Source organism: Neovison vison, chromosome 1, assembly GCF_020171115.1.
Source record: "Neovison vison isolate M4711 chromosome 1, ASM_NN_V1, whole genome shotgun sequence".
Taxonomy (NCBI): Eukaryota; Metazoa; Chordata; class Mammalia; order Carnivora; family Mustelidae; genus Neogale; species Neogale vison.
In genome coordinates, this window is record NC_058091.1 from 283192722 (window position 1) to 283215064 (window position 22343).

Below are 22343 nucleotides of genomic sequence, written 5' to 3' on the forward strand. Positions count from 1 at the left end.
GTGGCCTTAGATGACGCCCTTCTCATCCCAGCACATCTCTGTTGCGATGAGAGTGGAAGTGGAGGTGGGCGCGTGTGTCAACCCAAGCTGGCCATGGCAGGTCGCCTGAGCACGGATGTCCCTTTTTGTGCAGCAGCTGACAGTGGAAGGCAGCCCCCAGGAAGCCGGAGGGTTCGCCGGTGGCTCTCTGGCCCCTGGGGAGAGCACCCACAAGGGGGAACGAGACATCTCATTTTAAATGCTGTGTATGGGTCGATCTCAAATTGAAATGCTACTTGGATAGTTAGGAAACATTCAAATATATTTTTAATGAAGTAAAACGTGAAAATAATCATTTTTGGTCAGAAAACATTTATGGATCTTTATAAAGGCTGGTAAACGCGGCTAAGCCTCTGATTGATCTGATGCAAGACTCCATAATTCTAACTTGATTTTTCCAAGAATTTGAAAAGAAATCACTTCATTGAGATAGAAAGGAAGTGGTTAATCGACCCGCTCTCAGAACAAGTCTTCAAGGGAAAGGGAAAGGAGGCGCTAACCCATAGACTGGCAATCCTCCTCCCCATCAGAGTTCCTGGGAAGGCCGAGAGGTTTGAACCGACCCCGTGGGCTCCCTTGGCCATGCAAAACCTGACAGAGATGGCGTTTACAAGTTCCTTACTGAAAAGTAAGTAATACAAAAAGATCAGAAAGGTCCGTTTGAACACAGTCTTTGTCTTCAGAAGCTGCCGTGTTTTCAATTGCCTGAGACACTTCCCAGAGGGGCGCTGTGGAGGCATACCATGGAAGGTTCCTCTGGCGAGGATGGAGGGGACAGGGGCCCCACGGTCAGCAAACAACACGTCGACATACACGTTGCTGAACAAACAAGTAAGCCTACGCAGGAGGATGAAGGGCAGCTCTCCCACCAGCCGCTGGGCTGCTTGGTGTGGGCAGAGCTGGCGCCCCTTGTCACTAGGGACTGAGAAGGAGGCGGCGCCATGTGCCTGAGGAAACAGTCCCTGAGCGGTCCGTACTCCGTCTCTGGAGATTCCTTAGCGAGTAATCAGAGTCAGCATGCTGATAGCAAGGCTTGCTGACGTTCTTTTCATGACTGTGGGACTGGTACATTTTTTTAAAAAAATCAGAGGTTTAAAGTACCAGTATTATTAATGAAAAAACAGGATAGAAGAATGTGGTTCGGACTAAAGGCCAAACCACAGCTTCCTTCTCTTTTCTCCTTTGCATTGTGTTAACCCATTTAGCCTTTAAGAGTCGAAAAAGAGCCAGGGGAAAGGGAGCTGGGGCTGTCAGAGAGGGAGGAGGGCAGAGCACCCCTGCCTCTGGGCCCCAGCAGGTGGGGGTGGGGAATGAAGACGGGCAGGGAGCAGCAGCGGGGCACCTGTGTCTTCTTGCCCATGGTTTTTTCTTTTTTCTTTTCGTTTCTTGCTTTTTTTTTTTTTGGCTCAGTTGTCCCACCACTAGGATGGGGGAATGAACATCCTCCTCCTTTCCTGTTTGTTTCTGTTTATATCAGCCACACACACCACTGTACAACGCTGGCGTGTTCTTTGGGCAGGTTACTCAATTTTCGGGTTCCCTGTGTGTAAAGAGGAAATAACTCTAGTCCTTAAGCATTCTTTTTTTTTTTTTTTTAAAGATTTTATTTATTTATTTGACAGAGAGAGATCACAAGTAGGCAGAGAGGCAGGCAGAGAGAGAGAGAGAGAGGAAAGCAGGCTCTCCACTCAGCGGAGAGCCCGATGCGGGACTCGATCCCAGGACTCTGGGATCATGACCTGAGCCGAAGGCAGCGGCTTAACCCACTGAGCCACCCAGGCGCCCCCTTAAGCATTCTGAGCGTTCCTTGAGATAGTCCACTGAAAGCACCTAGAACTGTGTCTAGCAACAGCAGGTTCTCAGCAAAGACTGATGAAATCACCGCTCTTCCGCTTTGGATTCCCCCAGGTCCTTTGGTCACTGACTTGGGGTGAGGGAGGCCATGGGTATGAGCAGCTAACTGGGAAGTGGAGAAAAAGAATTTGTCAACAGAATCCTCTTCTTTCTGAAATTCCTGGATATGGTGAGGTCAGTGGCAAAGACTGATTTTATTTACTCATTGGAGAGAAAGAGAGCACATCAGGGGGAGTAGTAGGGGGAGAGGGAGAAGCAGGCTCCCCATGGGGAGCCTTGGGGCTCGATCCCAGAACTTGGAAGTCCTGATCTGAGTCAAAAGCAGACGCTTAACCATCTGAGCCACCCATGTGCCACCCAATGTGGAAATCTTATTCTTAAAATACCCATGGAGGGCGCCTGAGTGGGTTGAAGCCTCTGCCTTCGGCTCAGGTTGTGATCCCGGGGTCCTGGGATTGAGACCTGCATTGGGCTCTCTGCTCGGTGGGGAGCCTGCTTCCTCCTCTCTCTCTGCCTGCTTGTGATTTCTGTCGAATAAATAAATAAAATCTTAAAAAAAAATAAATAAAATACCCATGGCATTTCATAGCAATAATGTTTTGTTTTGCCTTAAGATTTTCCTATTAAAGTACAAATATGGGAATGTAACATATTTTGTGATTAAAAAGCATAATGACATTTGCCAAAATCAGAAACACATGGAAATGCGTAGATTTAACTATTCACTCGGTATTGAACAAGTGCCTACTCTGTGCTTGGCAATGGGCTGGACGCCAAAGGTACTGGCATTTTTTCTGATTGGTAGTTTGTGAAGGGCTTATTTACTAGGATGAAGGCGTTTTATTTTTATTTATTATATTGTTATGATTATGATTATTTTACATAATCCGTACACCTAATGTGGGGCTTGCACTCATGACCCTGAGATCAAGAGTCCCAGCCTTCCCTAGGACAGAGATGTTTTAGATCTAAATAATGAGAAACTCCCACTTTCTGGCATGCCTCCTCTCTAGTTTTTATTCCTCAGTCACACCGAGGAAGGACAAGGAAAGAAGGCCAAACTGTGAGTCTCTGGACTCAGCCTTTGAGGCCCCGGGAACAACCCCCTGGTGGAGAGGCCCTGGGCTGGGTGGGGGAAGGACAGGGAAACTTATGCACTCCAGCAGGGTGGGTGGGAGAACACTGTTTACTCATTTATGGTAAGACTTGAAGTCCTATGGAGGACTTAAAGGGAGCTTGGGATTCCTTGGAGTAGGGGCCTGTTAGAAGGTCTTGATGTCAAACAATGTTCATTCTGTACTCAAGCAAGCAAAAGCAGGGTGATCTCTCCTACCTATCCATATATGTTCGTAGGAATTCTTTCAGCTCTCTCAGTAAGACGAAGTTTCTGAGTAATGGGGGTGAGTCTCTGAAGCAGAATTTTAAAATATTATATGAGCAAATTCCATATTTATAGAAAGATAGAAAATCACCTTGGTGTAGACATTTGTTTCACTTTAATGAATGAGATCACTTGAATGGCCTCCTCATAATGAGAGTAGAATGCACTGATACCCGAGGAGGGGGATCCGAACTTTTGGTGTGACGAAGAAAGCCCTTTCCCTGGCTTGAACTTGCGGAGTTCTGGAGAAGGGGAGACCCGTTGCACAGAGATCGGGCCTCCTTACAAGAAAGGAATGGGACTGACCAACACTACCTCCCTGTGAGGTAGGTGAGGGCAACCTGAAGGAGACTCTGTTGGACTCGTGGACACCCCAGGAGATCTCACCAGGCGGACGGAGGATATTCTAGGCTCAGTGCAGGGGTCTAAGGGTTTTGGTTCAGGGCTGGTTTCAGGACAGTGTGTGTTGAAGGCAGGAATCCATCTAAACAGCATACCCTGGCAGGGTTTCAAGCCTTTGCAGAACTAACTGGTTGGGCACCAGAGGGTGGACTTGGGCCCATGAGATGGAAAAGCTGGGACCGGGAATTCTTGTTCAGAGCAGGGACAAGCAATCATTGGACGGAACAGGATCAAGCAGGCGGTGGTGCTAGTGAACTCTTGGAAGCTCCCTGTGCTCCTGGATAAGGGGGTGGGGTGTACTGTGGGAGGGGGAGGACACAGTGCTTGCCAGGATATTCTGCACATGAAGGACATATGGGACATATGAAGTAAAACAAAATAAAATAAAGGAAAAAATGAGGAAGGAAGGGAGGGAGGGAGAAAGAGAGGGAGAGAGAGGGAGGAAGGAAGACATGAAGGAAGGAGGGAGGAAAGAAGGAAGAAAGAAAGTTCTCGCCGTATTTTTATCTGGAATAGTCTACAGGAGGTTGAATGGGATGCACACGCAGTGAAGGAGTACAGGATTGCCGCTGAGGTGAAACAGACAATTTGACGGGCTGCCTTTACACAAACTGATACACCGTGTGTCTGCAAGGTCACAGCCGTGCTTTACAGCGGCTATAAAGACAGGACGGCTGGAGCTGAGCCCAGCTGATCACGATCCCAGACCACAAACGTGTCCCTTGCCAGCTTTGCCAGCGCGCTGGGCACGTCACCCTTCCTGCTTGTCGTTTTCTGTCGCTATGTGATTGTCAAAAACGCCAAGAAGCGGGGGTGAAAGGGGTGTTTTCTGGGTCCCAGGGTCGCAGGGTGTGGTCTGCGGCGAGATGCAGGGGGGCCTTTGACACTTCACTTCATCCCTCCACACATCACAACATACGGAGCAATTATACCTGGATTTTTCCAGGAAATAAACAACTTTGACCTCCTTAAAGTCCCATCTCCAGGGAGGGTCCGAAATAGGAACTTCTACCCGGGAGAACATCCCTCTGCTATTTAAGCACAAGGTGACACTTATTACAGAATAATGTTTCCCCAAAAGGTCTTCCGATTTCCCTCAGCTTTCCAGGTTCTCTGGAAACCGTCTGGAAACCAGGTTCTCACAACCGTCTGCCCCAATCTAAGCGGGAAGCAGAGTCCCGCTGCTGATGTTACGCAACAGGGAGCTTAAAGTCTTGTAAGAAACACAAAGCATGGGGGGGCCTGGGTGGCTCAGCGGGTTAACCTGCTGCCTTGGGCTCAGGTCATGAACTCTGAGTCCTTGGATCGAGCCCCGCATTGGGCTCTCTGCTCAGCGGGGAGCCTGCTTCCTCCTCTCTCTGCCTGCCTCTCTGCCTGCTTGTGATCTCTCTCAATAAATCTCTCTCAAATAAATAAAATAAAATCTTTAAAAAAAAAAAAAAGCATGTACAGATCTGACCTAATGCTGTACACCTAATAGTACAATACTATGTGTTATAGGGTTTTCTTCTTTACATTGTGCTTTTGTATACACACCTAATTTGATTCTCTAACTTCCTTGTAACATGCTTACTATTAGTGCCTAGGGATCACACGTTACCCTTAATTTGGTCGTAACATATGATGTGTGTATATCACAATGGACCCTGCGGTTAGCCGCCCTTCTTCCGGTAACCACTCCATGATTCATAATCGAATTCACAGCTTCTCGTGGAGTTTTTGGCACAGCGTTTCTCAGGGAGAAGGAGAGACCAGTTTTGCTATTTTGCACCCAGTGCAAGGATGGCTGGCGGTGTCTGGAGACATTTTCAGTGGCTGCCATTGGGATAGAGGTGCTTCTGACAACTTGTGGGTGGGTCAGAAATGTTTCTAAGGGTGTGACGATGCATAGGACAGTCCCTCACATCAAAGAATGATCTGTCGCGAAATGTCACTAGCGTACAGAGACATTAACTCCATGGCCGGAGCTAGTGGTAGGACGCACAGTTCAACCCTTGCAGAAAAATCACAGTCCCTTCTCCTTGTAACACTTATGGGTTCTGGGTGAACACGAGCCCACTAATGATCAATGAACCCAAAGAAAATGTCTTCTGAGGGCTTCTGGGACAGAGAAGCTTCCACACTGTTTTGAGAAGGATTTTGAAATTGACTCTCGATGGTTCACTTTCCAGCCAAGACGGAGTAGCAGAGACAGTTTTACCTTCCTTCTGGAAATGATTAAAAATATATATGAAACAAGGATTTTAAGATATTGGACATCAGATTGTACAGGAGGACAGTGATTCCTGAGAAAGGAGAAAAGCTGAAATAAACAGTATCAGTGAGCTATGGAACAATGCCAAGTAACCCAATTATCTGTTATGGGCTTAACTTGGGGGGGGCGAGGGCAATCAAAAAAATAAATAATTACTGAAATATTTCCAAATTTGATTTAAAAAACAAAAACAAAAACAAAACAGGGGCATCTGGGTGTCTCAGCAGGTTGAAGCCTCTGCCTTTGGCTCAGGTCATGATCCCAGGGTCCTGGGATTGGGCCTCGCATTGGGCTCTCTACTCAGCGATGAGTCTCCTTCCCTTCCTCTCTCTCTGCCTGCCTCTCTGCCTACTTGTGGTCTCTGCCCTGTCAAATGAATAAATAAAATCTTTAAAAAAATTAAAATTAAAACAAACAAACAAACCCGGAAACTCAGGATCTAAGAATTTCAATAAGCTGTGAACACAAGAAAAAAGATAAGGGAGAGAACATACCATTACAGTGAAAGTAGTTTATACCAGTAGTGGACATCTGTAAATTGTTTTTCCTTAAAAGAGGTCTGGATGAATTTTTGAAGAGCCTGTTTTAAATAAATTGCTTTCTCCTCTAAGCCATTACTGCAAAGGGAATAGTTTGATCTCTGTTCTAGCAGAACTCAAAACCAGCTTGGATATTGAATAGGTCTCTTGTTCTGCTAGTGTATTATTCTTCTTGGTCCCATGTTCCGGCCAGACCAGTCTTAGGATTGTTGACAAGCATGAGGAGGACACACCCGGCATGTTGGCAAAGATTGCAAGCAGCCCGTTTCTCATCGTCCTGAAGAGCTGGGCTTGGCTCCGGCAACATCTATCTTTACAACCAAAAAAAGCATGACTGAGATCATGCAGACCCACTGTATATTGGTTTATGACAATTTCCTAGTCAGATCATGAACATGATTCGTGCAGACGGACAGAGTCCTGGAAAGGACTTTGAAAGGCTAAGATTACTCTTCCAGGAGAATCTAAGTGATAATCCCTGATTAGCGCATGGAGGTCACTGGGACTGGTGGGGACAGGCTGAGACCGTTGCCAGGAGGTTGGTGCACCTGCTCAAAGTTCATATGGCCTCAGGGGACGTGGCACTTACAGAATCAGGAAGGAAAATATCCTCTACTTCTGCTTCTGCAGGAGGGAGGCCCCCACCTAGACAAAACTGAGTACGGCTAGCCTAGCCTCCTTATTCAGTGAAGGTTCAGGGATTATGGAGTATGTGATCAAGTCAAAACTGTCAATCAAAAGCACCAGAGGCTTACTCTTTATAAAAAATTTAATTGTATTTTTTAGACACTTACCTATGGAGCTAACAAATATTAATATTTTGTCATATTTCCTGTGGATCTTTTTTTTTTTAAGATTTTATTTCTTTATTTGAGAGACAGTGCACACGAAAGCTCAGGAGCATGGAGCAGGGAAGGGCAGAGGAGAAGCAGACTCCCCGATGATCAGGGAGCCTGGTGCAGGGCAGGGCTCCATTCCAGGACCCTGGGATCACCACCAGGGCTGAAGACAAATGCTTAACCAGCTGAGCCACCCAGAGACCCCAAACTTTCTTTTTGTCTGTAGAAATTAATCACACCTATAGTTAGTCCCACCCAACTGTGATTTTGAAGTTTTCTTACTTTGAAATTACAGTTATTTTAACAAAATCCTCTAAAGTGTCGAAACAATGATTTTAGAATTCTTTAGAACAGAATAGTCACCTTTCCAACTTCCATTTTTTTATATTTTAATTTACATTTAAATTAAGTTTATTTAGATCCCCCTCTTCAGTCATGTTTTTTAAAATAGATTTTATTTATTTATTTGACACACAGAGAGAGTATTTATTTGACACAGAGACAGAGAGAGAGAGAGATCACAAGTAGACGGAGAGGCAGGCAGGGAGAGAGAAGGAAGCAGGCTCCCTGCTGAGCAGAGAGCCCAATGCGGGACTCGATCCCAGGACCCTGAGATCATGACCTGAGCCTGAGGGAGATGCTTAACCCACTGAGCCACCCAGGCACCCCTTCAGTCATGGCTCTTATTTCAAAGAGTCAGTGACTATTTACCTGAGTACTTACCTGACTCTTTGATTCCTACTCTTTGTGGTTCAGTTCCTTTTCCCAAAGTACATCCTTCGGGGTCCCTTCAAAGACTATTGGAAAAAAGTATGCCACTCATTGTGTATGGCACACACTCTCAGACTTCCTTTATTCAATTTTATTCCTCCTCTTGAATAATAATGTAGCTGACACGTTTCCTCAGCACTCTCTCTATTTTGTGGGCTTGGTTTTTTCCTGTTGAGAAGTCTACTTTAGTCTGATTTTTGCTTTGTAGATAATCTTTTTGTTTGGATCACTATTAAGATCTATCTCATTATCAGCCGTGTTCTGCGGTTTCACTCAGACATGTCTAGATGTGGATTCATTTTTACTTTTGTAATTTAGTATTCATTGTGATTGTTCAATCTGAAAATGAAAGTCTTTCATTAATTCTGGAAAATTCCCATTGAATGTTGCCCCTGCCCCTGGGCCTGGTCATTTGATTCCTTTCTTTGTAGCTTGGACGCCTTGTCCAAACTCCTCTGTCTCTGTAGTTAATTTCATATACTTCATGGTCAATACGGAGTCTGACCAACGTAAGGTTGTACAAATTCCTACCCCAACATCTACAGATGTCTCAATATTTGCACCTCTTCTCATTTCTTTACCTCTGTTTACATAGGTGTTGGGAGGCAGATTTTGGTATGAAACTCAGGTTCACATTGGTGTTCTATTCCTACCATGTCACTTAACAATTTTCAAACCTCAGCTTTAGACTTGAACAGAGGGTTCGAGTGAATGGAGATAAAAAGAATATGTGCCTCTTAAGTTTGTCACAATAAAATAAGATAAACATGCCTGGTGCCGGGCAGAGTGAGCATTTAATAAAATAAAATAATTAAAATCATCCTCCCCATGTCATGTGCTGAAGGCAAATTCCTGCAAATTCCTGTTTTCAGTATCCATTTCCATAATGTGCAATAGTTTCTTTTTCTCATGTGTTTTCAACTTCTTTGGCTCTACTAGAGCCTACATCACAGGAAAGATGAATATTTGGGTTTCTTTTCTTTCAAAATAAAATGTTCTATCTCTGTTATCCCAAGGTCTTCTTCCAGCTACCATCTCCTTATTTTATCTTCCTTTCTCAGCCAAACTCTTCTTTTTATTTATTTAATTTATTTATTTGAGAGAGAGAGCGCATGAGCGTGCACTCACAGTGGGGGGAGGGGCAGAGGGAGAGAGAAAAAGAATCCTCATGCTCATTCTCCGCTGAGTGTAGAGCCCAATATGGGGCTCAAGTCCATGACCCCAAGATCATGACCTGAGCCAAAACCAAGTGTCAGCCACTCAACCGACTGAGACCCCCCAGATCCCCCAAACTCTTCTTTTTAAAAAGGGCTTCTATTATCGTCTACAAATTATTACTCTCAAGCCACTTTTCCACCAATTTTTTAAAAATCTTTTTTCACAAACTCACCTGTGGGTTGTAAAATTCTGTGTCAAAAAACTCCCTTAACTATTGAACATAGTTAACTAGCTTAATTATGATGCTGGATAAAAATAAATGGGCTAAGGGTATTATTACCATTGTTAGTCAGTAGGGGAACTGGGAACCTTGAACCAAGTTTCTTTGAAACTGACTAGTTGGAGTCCCTAGATAAAACCAACTAGGATGCCTGCTATACTTTTAGGATTCTAGTTACATCATCCAGTGGTGTTTAGTGTTTAAGCCTGTCAGGTTTTCTGATATGTGTCGTCTATCCTGTCCTATAGTTGATCTACAATGCTTCAGGGCCCCTTAAGGGCTGGGTTTCTGGTTTGTTTTTAATCTACAGTACCTGACTGGAACATAGTAAGTGGTTGAGTCTTTCTTGAATGAAAGAAGAAAATTATTTATTTATTTATTTATTTATTTATTAAAGATTTTATTTATCCGACAGACAGAGATCACAAGTGGGCAGAGCAGCAGGCAGACAGAGAGAGGGGGAAGCAGGCTTCCTGCTGAGCAGAGAGCCAGACGTGGGGCTCAATCCCAGGACCCTGAGATCATGACATGAGCTGAAGGCAGAGGCTTAACCCACTGAGCCACCCAGGCACCCCTATTCATTTATTTTTAAACCATTTCTGCTCATTAGTCCCTGTGTCAAGTATTCCATTCATTTGAATACTGAGTCCAGTGATTCCTGATTGTGCAAAGAGGTGGTTAAGCCACTGAAAGAAACAGGTTGTAATCCTCCTGTGTGTTAGGAGGGCAAAAGGTCCAGAACCCCTGAAAATCGGATATTCCTTTTTAAATATTTCACGCACACAGATCTTGTTGCTTTCAAAAGATTGTAAGAACTTAGCAGGAATTATTTCTTCATCTTGGAGATTTTAGACTCTCAGAACATAAAAACTATAAGGGACCTAGTATTATCTAGTCCATTTTTCATATTTTGCTGATAAGAAAACTGAGGCATTAAGAGTTTCAGCAATATGGGGAAACCTGGGTGGCTCAGTGGGCTAAGCCTCTGCCTTTGGCTCAGGTCATGATCTCGGGGTCCTGGGATTGAGCCCTGCATCAGGCTCTCTGTTCAGCAGAGCCTGCTTTCTTCCCTCTCTCTGCCTGCCTCTCTGCCTACTTGTGTTCTCTTTGTCAAATACATTAAAAAAAAAAAAAACCTTAAAAAAAAAAGAGTTTTAGCAATATGCCCATGGTTAAATCATTTGCAATGGCTAGCAAATTGTTAGGCACATAAAAATGTGCTTAATGGACACTCATTTTATGCATGAAAGAATTAAAAATAAAAATCAGATGGATATCAATGTTGGCTTATTTTCTACTGTACTTCAGGGGTTCTAATCTAATAACTTCCAAGTCCAGAGAATATGAAAATATGAATTGGACTTGCCCTATATCTGCTGATCTCTCTCAACTTGGGTTCTGGTGACTCTGTAAGATTTACTGTATGATCTAAGTGTTTCTCATTTTAAATATGTCTCAGCACATTATTGATGCTTTTCTGCATTTTAAATGTTCTGAGAGTATCTTAGAATGTATTGCTTTGCCTCTGTCTATCACACTCAACCCTGGGACAGGGTTGGGATATTAACAGTGGTTAACTCAGTCCTTCTTCATTGATTACTGATAGATTAACTGATGCCCAGCTTCCGAGTAAAGTTGTTATGCAGGTAACATCGACCTTCTTTGAGTTGAATATTGTCCCTTGACATAGTCTTAAAAGTAAATGAGTAAGTAAATGTTAAATTCTCTTCTAAGTGTAACTCCAGCAAATAACACATTGTGCTGACTTGTTCTTAGAGACTCAAAAATACCAAATTTGAAAGTACCTTCCTGTTCTTTAGGAACATGTGATCTTAGTCTGTAAACATTAGCACACTGGAGAATGAAGTCTTATTTACTTATTGCAAAATCACAGATCCACAGCCTTGTGAATGTTAATATTTTCTGGGAGTGACAACAGACTTTGAAAAGATAAAAGCTGCAGAAAGAGTCTGAAATTACCCACAGTACTGGACCTGAATTCTACTGCACAGGAAAAAACCAGGATGAAGAGCCCTGGAGTGGCAATAAATTAAATCCCTGTGAATCAGGAGATTAGAGTTCTCATTCTTCTTTGGCTTAAGCCAGCTGTGAGACCTTAGATAAGTCTATAAACTTGCTGGGCCTACAGCTTAAAACCAGACGATTGAATCTCATATGATTTGTAATCATCTCTTCCAAGTGTAAGAGTGTATCATTTATTTGAATCAATAACCACTGATGGTAGAATATATAATGGTGACAGAAAGTGTTAGCACTGGAAAGATGGACTGAAGGATGGAGAGAGATAAACTAGTAAAGGACTTACTCCTTTGACCTAAAAGTTTGAATTTCACAGCATCTGAACTGAATATTTATGTGATTATTTCCCTGTTTAAAAAGATTATGAGGGGGGGCGCCTGGGTGGCTCAGTGGGTTAAGCCTCTGCTTTCAGCTCAGGTCATGATCCCAGAGTCCTGGGATTGAGCCCCGCATCAGACTCTCTGCTCAGCAGGGAACCTGCTTCCCTTCCTCTCTCTGCCTGCCTCTCTGCCTACTTGTGATCTCTCTCTGTCAAATAAATAAAAACAAAAATCTAAAAAAAAAAAAAAAAAAGATTATGAGGGGTGCCTGTCTGGCTCAGTCAGTATAGTATGTGGACTCTTGATCTTGGGGTCATGAGTTCAAGCCCCATGTTGAGCACACGGCTTACTTAAAAAAATATTTTGAAGTCCATAGACATGTCCAACTACACATTAACTGATGAAACGAAGATATAAGTAGACATAAATAGAAGTTCGTAGAATTAGAAACTCTACCGCAGTTCTCATCACTTGTTTTAATTCTGGGCCTATGAAGACCAAGTCTTCATGGTCTCTATGCCCAAAACTTAGATCATTTCTGCGAAGGTTATCACCAAATTCAGCCAAAAGTCCAACTAATGTGGAAGGCAGCATGTTGCCCAGAATGACAGCCATGGCTTTGGAAGGCTAGTATGGGCGATGAACTCACACGCCCTTCCCCCCTTCTTTGAAGGTGTTGCTGATTGCTCTTTCTCTGCCTATGACTGAGGTGGTCCTGGGTCAGCATCAGGCAATGAGTGGGCTTAATATCTTTTAGCTAAAAGAGCTAACAAGACTTAACTCTGGCTGAGGGACTGTTGTTTATAGCGAGGATGAACCACAGTAGAGAGGGTCAACTTAAAAAGTGACTCTAAGGGACACAAAAAAATGCATGGAAAACCAGGAGAGGCTGGAGTGATAGGTTTCAGGGAGAGAAGAGGAACAGCATTTGGGAAGCAGAAGAATCAACCAGAGTTCGCATAGCCGGGTTATCTTGTTGAACCCTCAATACCGGACCTCGTTCTCCTCGTTAGAGTGTCGCCATCACTGTGACTCAGCCATGCCCTTATCTGTGTTTCTCTTTGCGTCTGGTTATTTCTACCCTCAAACTCACCAGTGTGAGGCTATTCTTGTTTCCCAAGTCATATTCCTGAGGCAGAGTTTATCAGTCCAGCTAATCATTATCACTTCTGTTTTGGTCTGTGTGCAGAAAGGAGTTAACAGGGCAGGCCTGAGACTGTCTCCAGAAGGGCCGGCTTGCCGGTGTCTGGGTGTTTCCACATTCTCCTAACTGATAAGGGTAGTTCTCTGTGCCTCGACTGTTTGCATAAACAATGCGACTTATGCTGAATACCTGCTTTCCTTCTTGGAGTCTGGAATTTGGAGTGTGATTCCAAATGTGGAATTTGGAGTGCAGATGTGACCATCCCCCAGTAAAAATGTTGAATGCTGAGTCTCTAATGAGCTTTTCTGGGTAGAAACACCATATACATGTTACTGCATTTTTCAGTGCTGGAGAGAGTAGCATGTGTGTCCTCTCACAGAAGAAGAGAGCATGGGAAGCCTGTGCGTGGATTTCTCTAGATTCTGCCTGTGTCTTTTTCCACTGTGATCTGATACTGATGCTTACTGTCATTGTAATAAATCTTAGCCATGTTAGCCATGAGTGCCCCTATGTGCTGGATCCCATGAGTTCTCCCAGCAAATCTCTACCTTTGGGCATGTTCTTAGAACTCCCAATCCAGGCCACCTCAAAGGACCCAGGCCAGCTTAGGTATTGGCTGTCCTTGGGCCAAGTGTTCTACATTGGTCCAAATAATTGTGTATGGGGGAGGAAGTGTGGGATCAAAGTTAGCCTGGCCACTCCAGCCTGTGGCATGGTCTAGAACAGTGGTTTTCAATCCAGTCTGCAAAATAGAATCTTCCGTGATGGCTTTAGTAATTAGACCCCATCCAAAATGAATTAGAATCTTGGAATTAGAATCTGTGGGAGTGGGGGCTTAGTGACATGTTTTCAAAGCTCTCCAGTGGGGCACCTGGGTGGCTCAGTGGGTTAAAGCCTCTGCCTTCAGCTCAGGTCATGATCCCAGGGTCCTGGGATCGAGCCCCACATCGGGCTCTCTGCTTGGCGGGGAGCCTGCTTCCCCCTCTCTCTCTCTGCCTGCCTCTCTGCCTACTTGTGATCTCTGTCAAATAAATAAATAAAATCTTAAAAAAAAAAGCTCTCCAGTGATTCTAATGTAGCCAGAATTCGGACTGATGGCCTGGAGCACAAGGCTCTAGGTGGCAGTTTCCTTTGGAAGGAGACACTAATCATGGGAGGCATCGTGATCCATTCGGCCAGGGAAATGTACATTTTTTACATGAAGAAATGAACTCATGTCTTCAGGCATCCTAAAAAAATATGTGAGTAAGATTGCGTAGTTGTACTTGTGAGGAATACTCTGGGAATTGTGTCATTTTAGGGGTTCTACTGGGGCCACTTTCATAGCACAAAGTTTATGTTGACAATTTTTATGCTTCCAAACTGTGGTAGAAAAAAAAGCAGGAAAAAAAAAAAGGCATTAAAATGTATGTGACCAGCTGCAGCAATATTTTGACATTGGCCCACATTCTTGAACATACTGTTCCACAAAATCTCTCTGTTACGAAATAAACAGTCACATCTGTTTCGTAGGGTTATTTAAAGATCCATGTTAAATTGTTTATCTTTAGAAAGATTCTTTGTCTTTAAAAAACCTGGATGGCAGAAAATCCCTACTGGACCACCTGCAGTATCATGGTGATCCTTTCCTTTCAGTGTGTGTGTGGGGGGATGGGCAGAGCAGTTGGGTATGGGGGCAAGAATGGGGTTTCCTCAGCCTGGCTTCCTGTTGCTGACTTCCTCACAGCCTCCAGTTCTTAAGCTGGCTGGTAGCTACTGCATGAGAGAGCTCCGAAATACAGGACACTGCCTTCATTTGGCAGATCAACCCTGATGCAATATCCTGTTCACAGTAGACACCTGGTAAATATTTGTTGAGCTGACTTGGCGGGATGGAGTTACTGGAAGAAAGAACTGCTGCTGATGGGCAGGCACCCACAGAGCTCTCTGCCTTCTGTTTTCTATAGAGCCCAAGCTCACTCCCCAAAGTGTCTCTTGGATAAAACCAGTTGTCTCTATGGACGCCGTCTTGGTCTGCATGTCCTTGGGAGAGATCCTGAAGCCCAGGACGAAGGTAGACTTCTCCTCATGATAGCTGCAGGGTATTTGTAAGAGACCTTGAGCACCAATCACGCCACCCTCCAGCCCAGCACAGCTTGGTCCTTGCACAGTTGGACGTAAACAGGACTTCACTTCCAGCCTCCCCTGTGGAATTGGTGCCTTTCTTATCCTCAAATGCCGCGTGTTCTCTCCAGCTGTTGCCCTTCCCCCATTAGGACCCGCTTTGGGAAAGAACTTAAAACTTATTTATCCTAAGAACTCAGGTTTAAATGTCTGATGCGTTTTTGCATTTTAGGAAACCTCAGTGGACAGAACTTCTGGTGAAGGAGGTTCCGTTTTGGTGGTAGTGCCGGCAGAAGGGCAGTGAGGGGATAGTTTTCTGGTACCCTTGGCAGCCCTACTGGAGTCTCCTCCTACAGGTCTCCTCACCCTGTGGCAGCCTAGCTCTGCTTCAGACGTGTGGGCTTGGGGCATAGCTGACCCTTGGAACCACTAAAAGTGCCAGAGGAGCAAACATGCCCTTGACTACTGCCATTTTGTGGGCTCCAGAGCATTTCCTTTCACAACCCCATTTTGTTTCCTCTCCCCACAAGTTAAGTAAGGCATCTGGCAGCAAAATGCAGAGTCAGCAGGAACAGGGCTGTTTATTCTTTGGTGCCTGGCAACGTCTCAAAGTCGAATGCGTTCTCAACCCTGACTGTGCTTTTGGAAGTTCTCCCAAACACCAGGAGCCTGCTAAAAGGCCAGTAGTCGTAGAATGGCATGGAACGCTCTACCGAGAGGCCTGAAGAAAGACTGTTCAAACAAAAACACCATGAGACCAGAAAAAAGCATTCTTACGTGTGGGGCACTTAGAAATAGCTAGTAAGGAAACTATACCAAACATGGGAACAGCCAGATTGCAAAAACAGCATGTGCAGAATAAACCCATTTTGGTAAAATATAGGCTGGCTATGTAAAAATATACAGAGTATTTTTTTGTTTGCCTACTGTGTACCAGGCACTTAGTGAGTGAGGTATATATACTTTGTTATATATAACTGACGAAAACCCCGGGGAAGCCATTCCCATTATTCCCATTTTACAGGTGAGCCCATGGAGGTTCTGACTTGGTCAGACTTGACTAAAGTCACATTGATAATATGTAGGAAAAGTCGGTAATCCACTAGAACATTGTGGACCATTACTGTATAGAGCTGCAAAGATAGATTGTTAGTGCTACATTGTAAGTTGGTTGAGGATAATGAGTGATTTCTAGTTCTTCATTTTGCGTATGTCTATTTTCTAATTTCTGTCCAAAGCACATCTTTTCTTAACGGAAAGTTACTCCTGAAGTAAAAACCTATATAGAGGCTTCCCCCACTATCCGAAAATAGAACATTTCTGTAAAACCTTCGATAGCCAAAATATTGTAAGGCGAAGAAGCAAGTACCATTAATTTATATGGAAACATTTTTGAGTGCTCGCAGACCCCCAAAATAACCTCTTCTAGATTTTTCTCCTACCTCATAACACATCTTACTAACAGATACACAACATCAAGGTAAAACAGAGAGATGCCGAAGATACAGTTTGGAGTTCTGAAGGCGTGATGCTGAGCTGCTGAGCGAAGCTGTCAGGGAAGGACCTCGTCGGTGGCACCGTTCTTGCCGCTCTGGCTGTGTCGCCTCTGCAAGACTCACTGCAAAACGGACGCTGTCTGCTATTGTCACTGTTTGCCTTTTTCCATAAAAGCAAAACTCCTCTTTGGATTTCTTCTGGTTAGCGAAAATAAGTACTAATTCAAGTCTCTCGTACAAGCAAAGAGCTGTGAGAAGGCAAACCTTCAATGGGATGTGGGGGGGGGGACATACCTGCCCCAAACTGTTTGTAGGTGAGTTAAAATACATTTACTGTGAAAGGATGATTTTTTAAAGTTTTAAGCAAATTCTTTTTATTCTGTTTGTGTAACTACAAAGATTTCAGTAGAGTCTGCCAGGGCTTCCATCACAAAGGACCACAGGCTGGGTGGCGAACTCTGCCAATACCTTGTTCTTGGACTTTTCGCTTCAGAATTGTAGGGAAAAAGATTCCCAATGTTTAAGCCACCCCGCCTGGAAGCTGAGGCTACGGAAGGAAATAAGAGGGCCATGATCCCGGATTTTAGTGCTAGAGGCAGATAATAAACAAATACAGAAATAAAGAAGCACCTAGAAAGTCCAGTGATGGTGTGAGGTGTGCCATGCATTTAAATAAGATGATGTGAGCGAGTAAGCTTGAAGGCTGAATTGTCATACAGGGTAGGGGGTAAGAGCAGGGACTTTGGAACCACCGCTCTCAATTCCTAGCTCTGTAACCTTAAGCACGTTATAATGGTAAAGAAAAAAAACCACATAATATAAAATTTACCATCTTAACCATTTTTAAGTGTACAGTTCAGTAGTGCTAAGTATATCCACATTGTTGTGACCTTTGACATATTTGTTTGCAGGAGTTTGCAGGATGGGAAGAATGCCTGGGCCTGAAAAAGACCGATTTCTTCAAAAAACCATGAGAACTGCATCTGAGGCAGGTATAGTCAGATGGCTCAGACTGAGGTCAAGGCCTTTGCTCCTGGGGACCTAGATCTCAGAGCTCATGAAACATTTCCCCTGTACGCACTGCTGTGATGTCCATCATGTTGCAAAGGGTGGCTGCTTGTTTGTTTCATTTAAACAAATGAAGGAAGGAAGGGAAAAAGGAATACAGCCAGTTTTGTTGTTCACCTGCTTTTAACATCTTATGCAGAACCAGGTTCTGTGGTGTTCAGTATTGGATGAAATGACATTTCTTGTGCAACTATAAAATGACTAGTGTGCATTCTCCAAGGGCTCAGGAATGCTGGAGAGATTGATTGCAAGCCTGCTTCCTGGAGCTTTCTTCAGGGAAAAATAAGATGAAAAGAAACATACTATTTTTCCTCCCTAGAGGCCTCTACCTGCTAGGCATAACTTTTTTTCCTCATATTTTCCAGAATACCTTGCCCTGGGACTAAGATCAAGAAAGGAAACCTCCAAGCTTTTCTCAGAGCAAGTGAAAATAAAATTTTGAGTGAAGTCTTCAGCTCTGAGGAACGCTGTGTTTATTTTCACCAAAATACACACTTCCCTGGCTCCAGGCCTGGGGGGTTGTAGCCGGGTGCCACCAGGAAACCCGGGAAGACAGGAGTCCCTGGAAATCTGCCAGAAAGCCAGTCATGGGCCCCTTCCCCCCCCCAGGCTATTGAGCCAAACTCACAAATGCCTCAAGTGAAACATCCTTTCCCAACACAAACACGGAACCCTCTGAAGATTCTTGATCCTTCTTTATCTGTCTCTTCTCTGCTTTTCATAGGGACTCTAAATTGTATGACTTTAGGGGAAAAGAATGGACTCCCTTTCCTTAGGACAGTAAATTGCATATAATATGCGTTTGTGGTCACCAAGATGGCAAGGCAGGACTTTTGAATCTCACTTGAAAGCAAGGAGGATACACAGGAGTCCAAAAACAACCTTAGAACAACTCTTTAAATTGAGTTTGGCCCTTCCTCTAGCCCCACACTCTTCTGGCCAAGTGTAAATGGTCCCTCCAAGCTCCCTTTTGAGCTCCTGGGCACCCTCAAGAAAGGGCTGATGGCTGAAAAGTCAGCGATTGGCCTTTGGAGAAGCTCTTCTGGACTGTCTAGGCTACATCTGCCACTCTAGCTGCCTTCCAATCCACTTCTCACTGTGCACTAAAGGGATCTTTGAAAATCCGACTCTGCTGTGTTACTCACAGACTCCCACAAGTTCCACACAGTCTGGCCTGGTCGGGCCCTGGTTCACAGCCCCTGTTTCGTTGCTGCCCCCACTCCAGCTGCTACACAGGCTTTACTCAGTTCCTTCTGTCTGCCCTGCTTCTCCCACCATAGGTCTTTGCTCCTGTTCTGCTAGCTTCCTCCAACTTCACATCTGAGTAACTCTTACTATTATCTCATTGGGTTGTAGCTCAATTGTTACCTCATCAGGGGAGTCTTCATCAACTCTATGAACCAGCTGCCTTCCCTGTTTTCTAACCTCTGTTACATAGCACTCATTGACCTTTGTTCTACCATTAGACCATAATAAGTGCCATAAGAGTAGGAATGGGTTTTCTTCTAGTTTTTCTTTTTAATATATATCCAGTGTTTAGACCAATATCAACATTTCTATAGTCAATAATTATTTGTTGGTTTAATTAAAAAAAAACACATCTTGGGGACATTGACCAAAATACTACAAATACCATGTCTTCCCTTCCTGGGATTTCTTAGGATTTTTGCCATACTTTTTATTTTTATACCACTTTTATATAACAGGGTATAATTCTGATACCCAGTTCCATTGTGTCTTTTCCCTGCACCACCAAGCAATTCCCTGACATCCACAGAATGTTCTACAATATCATTCAATTCTGGCACTGTTTACATGGAGATAGCATCGGATCCGGCAGATGAAGGGCTCAGTCCCACGAGATGCCCCTCCCCCATTCAGATGCCAATCACAAGTTGTGTTTCACCAACCAGCTGAGGGTGGAGGTGCCAATGAACCCCTTCCTGGGTTTGATTAATTTCCTAGAATGGTTCATAGAACTTAGAGAAACATTTTATTACTGGATTGTTCATTTTTAATGAAAGGATTTCACTCAGAAACAGTCCGACAGAAGAGATGCATAGGGCGAGAGATATGGGGAAGCAGGTGGGACCTGCCACACTCAGGGTCATGCAGGTCACCCGGGCAGTGAAGGAGAGGACAGGGTCTGAAGAGTTCACTGGACAGTGTGTTTTCTCCTCCACTCTTAGATCTGTTTATAGTCCGATTCCTGGGGTGAGGGTAGCTTGTTGGAATATTGTATCACTTGATAAGTAAGCAAATATGTATTTATAGCTAATGCTACTGTTAAAATCTATGTTGAATCAGTAGCCTTTCAAAATTTGCCACTGATAGAGTATTGGTTCTATAGTAGCCAAAAGCTAAAGAAAAAGAAAGTTTATTGCCTAGATAATTTCATAAAAGCCTCCTGGTGCTATAATTCCTCAAGAGAATTCCTTAGTTTTAAAGAATCTGGCCGTGAAGTGCAACAAAAATGTGAGAAAACAAACTTTCAAATGCTTCAGCCGTCCTAAAGTTCTTGAGCAAACAACTGATGATTCCCTGAGTAGCACCTGTATACACAGAACTGGGCTAAGCATTGGGGGGAGACCTGGGAGCATCACGCATTCCCCCTATAACATTTTATCCCCCTGCAGAAAAGTTAGGAAATACAAGTTCAATAACAACAATACCAGAATGACAGCAGTGGAAGGGACCTAGGGCTCAGCCAGTGCAGAATGTGACCTTGAGGGTCCACTGACGGGGGAGCTCTTACATGGGCGGGCGGGCTGCGGGGCCTTAGGGACTGGAGGAGGGGTTTGAAATAGAAACACTTTGTGAAACGGAAACACTAAACAGGCATTGTGCTCGGTGCAAGCGTGTATCTTCCTATGCAATCCTCACTGCAGCTGTAGGACGCTGTCAGGTAACAGAAACCCGGCCACAGCGGCACAGGGACGTGGGGCCTTATTTTTCCTCACAGAAGGAGGAGTCCGGGGCGGGCCGTCTGGGGCAGACGCAGGTGCTTGAGAAATCATCAAGCTTCCAGCTCTTTCTAGTTTCCTGTTCCAGCAGCTTAGGTGTGGTTTCTAGCCCCTCGGTGTAAAGCGGCTGAACCAATTCAGGCATTACTCTGGCGGATATCCCGGCAGAGAGATGACGAGCCCAAGTGTTCATAAATGGAGAGAAAAGCTTCCTTAGGGGCCCCCAGCAGACCTCAGACTCCCAGCAGCAGGACTGGCTGAGAAATGGAGGCCTTTTGGTTTTTATTGTTCAGCCTGAGCATGGAGCTGCCTAAAGACTTCAGAGCTGTGCAGTGAGGGAGAGGACGGAGACGTGGGCTCTGCAGCCAGCCAGGCCTCCACCGAGAGTCCTGTCCTTCTACCCAGGAGAAAGCCTAAGCAGTAAGTGTTAAGTAACTTGCCCTGGGTCATGTAGTTAATAAGTAGAAAAGCTGGACATGCACAGAAGCAATCTGATCGCAGAGCCTGAACTTCTAACCTCGAGCTGGGATCTGAACTCGAGGCCCGAGGGAAAGGTCCTGACCCTTGGTGATGACGGTGCTGACACAGGTGCAGAGGGCGACTGCCAGCTGCGAGCGAGGCCCTCAGGCTGGAACAGGGGAGCCGCTGTGAGGCGTGGTGGGAGAGGAGGTGGGAACAGTGGTCCGGGCTCCTTTTGTCCGCCTGGCTAAGCCTTCAAGATCATGAGAATTGTCAGTCCCGAGACCGAAATAATACTACTGTAAACAGGCAGGTGCTGGCAGGATGTGAAAACCTTGTCCCGAAGGCAAAAGCCAAGTCAGCAACTATGACCAGGTCAGTACCTCAGGAGATGCCAAACGCCCACAGTTTGCGGCAACCCCAAGGCTGAAGTTGGAAGAATGAAGCCAAAGCCAAGGCCAGGTCCAGGTGTGCTCTGAAGGCCAGGTAATTCCAAAGGCCTTAAGGATAGAGGAGCTGGAGGCCAGGGTCTAGGCCTGATGGTCTGGGATCAGAGGGTTGAAGAACTGGAATGCTAGAATATGGCCTACCTCAGGCCTGACTGGTTTTGTAGCAGTATCTGTACCTTCCAGTGCCTTTGGAACATGACTGGCCCCTTACTTTGCACTAGCTTTTGGCTTCTGGAGCTAAACACCTTTGAGGGGGTGTGATAAGCCCAGACTGTCACGATACCAAGGCAACATGGAGAGATGTTTTCCACTGGAGCTGATGACTCTCAAATATTAGCTTTGCCTTTGCTATCTCATAGGAGATGGGGACACAGAGGAAAAGGTAGGATTGATAAGGAGGGAGCTGTGCACAGCGGCCAGCCAGGTGGGTTTAGAGCATCTGCTTTCTGGAGCTCCTGAGCACGGACCTTGTTTGCCCCAGGAGACTTCGAGTGCATGTCAGGAGGCACGACTTAGGACATGGGAGACACGGCAGACAGTTTACCACCTCCGAGCGGTGACGTCCCACACCGGCGCTGTTATGAAGGGCCTAGGAGCGAGGTTTCAGAATGCCTTCCTGCAGGCAGTTTGAAGCCTTCCAGTCTACATCCTCTGTGATCGTAGGGCTCGTCTGGAAGCATCTGAGCTGTGGCTCCCCGGAGTGATCGGAGAGTGTGCTGCTCTGAGTTGGCTGCCAGGCAAGCAGTAGGAGAAGCTTTGCAGAACCTTCTTTCTCCTCCTGCAC

At 44.9% G+C, this 22343-nt stretch overlaps 1 long non-coding RNA gene across 2 annotated transcripts; it reads left to right on the forward strand.

Moving 5' to 3' along the window:
• Positions 1-526: 526 nt before the first annotated feature.
• Positions 527-18142, forward strand: LOC122902220. Of its 2 annotated transcripts, none has more exons than XR_006383773.1 (3): positions 527-667; positions 17532-17612; positions 18054-18142. It is a non-coding gene; the product is annotated as an uncharacterized LOC122902220 (long non-coding RNA). The 2 variants fall into 2 exon arrangements; XR_006383774.1 differs by lacking the exon at positions 527-667 and adding an exon at positions 1986-2067.
• Positions 18143-22343: the final 4201 nt, after the last annotated feature.